The sequence below is a fragment of the Phaethon lepturus genome, unplaced genomic scaffold (assembly GCF_000687285.1).
Source record: "Phaethon lepturus isolate BGI_N335 unplaced genomic scaffold, ASM68728v1 scaffold6328, whole genome shotgun sequence".
NCBI classification, from domain to species: domain Eukaryota; kingdom Metazoa; phylum Chordata; class Aves; order Phaethontiformes; family Phaethontidae; genus Phaethon; species Phaethon lepturus.
The window spans coordinates 32,853-36,153 of record NW_010556797.1 but is presented as its reverse complement, the minus strand read 5'-3'; the positions used below and the strand labels follow the sequence as shown (position 1 = coordinate 36,153).

Below are 3,301 nucleotides of genomic sequence, written 5' to 3'. Positions count from 1 at the left end.
CGTGGAAACGCAAAACGTGCTTTTGAGCAGACAGGGACGGTTTTATTTCAAGCAGCAGAGAACGGCCGTGTGTCCTGGGAGCAAGGAGGAAAGAGGGCGTGTAAATAAAGCCCATGTTTGGAGCTGTCTGGCTTTGTGCTGTTCCTCAGTACTGAAGGTAGGCTTTCCCAGAACACATTTTTGTAACAAAACCTCTCGCCCCTTAATTTTACAGGTGCTCTGTGAGGGTGAAGCTGAGCTGAGAGGCCACCACAGCCATCCTTACCAGCGTAATACTTCAGCTTTCTGGCATTTAGGACCTAGGAAATAATCCCGCAGGTATGTTGTAAATATATATAGCAACCAACAACTGCTATGTTGTATTTTACAGGCAGAACGTTATTCCACAGTTGTAAGTTGGCATTGCTACGACACTAACAGACAAGAATTGTTCTTCTTGTTTATGCCATAATTTCTTGAGATTTTTTTTTTTACTGTAGCTAATCATACTCTGGGAAGCAGTGCAGGAAGTATAAGCCCAGCGTATGATTATGTATTTGAAAGACGGTAACAGCAGAGGGAGCATGGTTTACCATTTGGTATAAGAAGTTTTTCAGTCTAGGTTTAAGTCAGGAATCCAGTCTGTTTATAATTTCCATGCTGTGCATATTGGCAAGCTTCCAAAGAAGCAAGCTGTAAACATAGATATTTTTCCTATGACTAGTTCTGATTTTTTGTGTATGGTTTTCGATATGTCTGAGAAATGTGAATGCAGAATGCAGAGTATGGTGGGGGGCATGTTCTACGGTGATCTTAATACAGATTCAACCCCCCTGCCTCTGAGATAATGGCTGATTTTAATTAGTTGCTGATGTTAATTCAGAGAAACAGTTCACTGATGGTAGACCATTTTATGTACAAAAACCCCCTTTCTGAACAGGAGGATTTTTAATGCTGTATGAGCATATGGAAGATTATGTTAAATATCATAATATACTAAAACTTTGAGCTTTGCACAGGAAAATGCAGTCTGAATTTTAATACTGAAAAATAAGACCAAGTGGGAAAAGAGCATGCAATCTTGCTGTCTTATCTTCACTAACTTGATTTGACTCTAGACTGCTTCATATGGGATGGGCTTCCAGATGCTGCAGAGTAAATTGAAGGCAGATTTGCTGTGCTTTAGACTACCATGAATTTTCTTGCCTGCTGGAGTATGGAAGAAGTATTCTTCGCTATGGTTTTAAAAACCTGTTGAGAGCTAATGAAGATGCTTATAGTTTCTAAGATTATAATGAAGGATAACACAAGCCATTCTGTATTAGCAGAAATGCATGCAGTTTTGCAGGAAGGTACTGTATCCTTGCTAATGTGTGCAAATAAACAGCTTTTCCTCCTTTTCTTTTGGCTTGCCTTGAAAAATACAAGGCAATCATGTTGTATTATTTGCTAGGCAATTATAATTGTTTTCAGACACACATTAAGCCCTTTGGCAAGAAAGGTAGTGGTGTTGGCATAAGCTGTTTTGAGCAGTAAATTCAACATGTACTGGAGGAGGGAGCTGGGAAGCAATTAGTTGGTGATGAGGAGAGCTCGCTTGCGAAGAGGCACCTAATGTCGAAAGGGAGCAATGCCTTTTCTGTCTCCCTGGATGAGATTGAGATGACTGAGAACTAGCTATTTGTAGTAAGGTAACCAACTGCACACTGCACTGGCAGTGTAGTGAATCCTGACATGAGGTTCAAGATCTGATGGTGCAGTCAGGGTGGGGTGCTGACGGGCGTTTAAATCCAAAGTTCTTTGGGTCAGAGGAGTGACTGAACATTGGAGCATCTGAGTTCATGTGGATAATGAATTTTGGCCGTGAATTAGCTTGTTTCAAAGTCTCCAGCCAATGGTGAAGATTTGCTTTCTCATGATAAAATTAATGTTTCCTTTCTATTTAATCACTTCTGAATAGTTTTATAGCTGCCATCGTGTGCCAGGCATCTCCTGGCTATTATGTCAGGCTAATCTGCAAGGCTTGAAATACTGCTACAGGCTGGATGTTTTTTATGGCTGCTTTTCTTACAGAGGTATTGAGAGAAACTATTCCTTGGCAACATCCTGAAAATCTGTTTACAATTCAGCCCATCTTTTGTCTCTAAAAAAGTATGTAAGTGATCTTGCAGTTTTTTGTTTGTACTATTCTCCACTTAAATATAATTAGCCTTATCTACAGCCATCAATACTGATAGCAAGCTGTTGCCTACTTCTGAAGCTCCATTGTTTGTGGAGGCGAAAGGAGATGAAGCCAGCTGCACAGTCAGTCCAGCACTTCTTGCTATGTCTGCAAGCAATAAGACAGTGGGTGGAAAGCACTGGCATTTGGAGAAGCCTCAAGCAGACCTGTCGCATCCAAGAGTCCAACCTCAAATTGCTGTTTGAGGATGGACCATTCTTCAGAGCCTGGCGTGTGGGCCTCAACTGTATATACACCAGGAACCCATCTGTGGCCTGAGGTGACTTTGAAGTAGTGATTTGCTTGTCAGATTTCACCATGATGCTTTAAATTTAGATACATGTGGAAGCAGCTATTGTAGCAGTGATTTTCCAGGTGTCTTTAATAGCATGGGCAAGCACAGAAGAGGAGACAGGCTGTAACCTTATTTGTGTCATCAGCTTGTAAGTTGTTGTGCTGTGATGGTTCAGAAATACAGTATATTAATCAGATTTTGACAGTATCTAGTTATGACACTTTGTCACAAACTTTATTCCCCTGTAGCAAAGTGTGGGTATAGGTGCATAAGAATGGAACCAAACTACAGAACAGTAGTGTAATTGCTTGGAAGAAACCATTACTGTATGCTCTGGAAGAAAAACACCACCACCAGAAAAACCCGAAACAAAAAACCCCCAACAACCCAAACAAAAAACCTGGAAGAAATAGAAAACTAGATCTGTTAGGAGTAACTAAAACTTTTCATGAAGAAAACATTGCAGAGAATGTCTGATGACCTCATATTGACAGAGCAGTGACTTCTGCTGTGGTCTGTGCTCAGTATTGGTCATGTCTGAAGCACTGGGCTGGCAGTCTGCTGACCAGTGATGGTATGCAGGTTTTTGACTGTAATTCTATATGGATCAGTGAAGCATTGCACACTTAGTACTCTCTTTTCACTTTTGATCTGTATGTTTAGCTGTTTTAGCTGTTAGCCTAAATGCATCACTATCTTAAATGTGAACTGCCTGAGTGGCTGTGAGGTAATGTCGTCTCAGTTTTGTGGGCCAGAGACTGAAATACAGACTTTGAAAGAAATTCAGAGGCTGAAATTAACTCTGT

The 3,301-nt window shown here is 40.8% G+C and overlaps 1 protein-coding gene across 1 annotated transcript in view; it reads left to right on the top strand.

Annotated features, from left to right (window-relative positions):
- Positions 1-169: 169 nt before the first annotated feature.
- Positions 170-3,301, top strand: part of P4HA2 (prolyl 4-hydroxylase, alpha polypeptide II) — a 29,529-nt gene continuing 26,397 nt past the window's right edge. The window contains exon 1 of the mRNA XM_010292559.1: positions 170-318. The gene's annotated coding sequence lies outside the window, so the exon portion shown is untranslated. The remainder of the gene's footprint in view (positions 319-3,301) is intronic.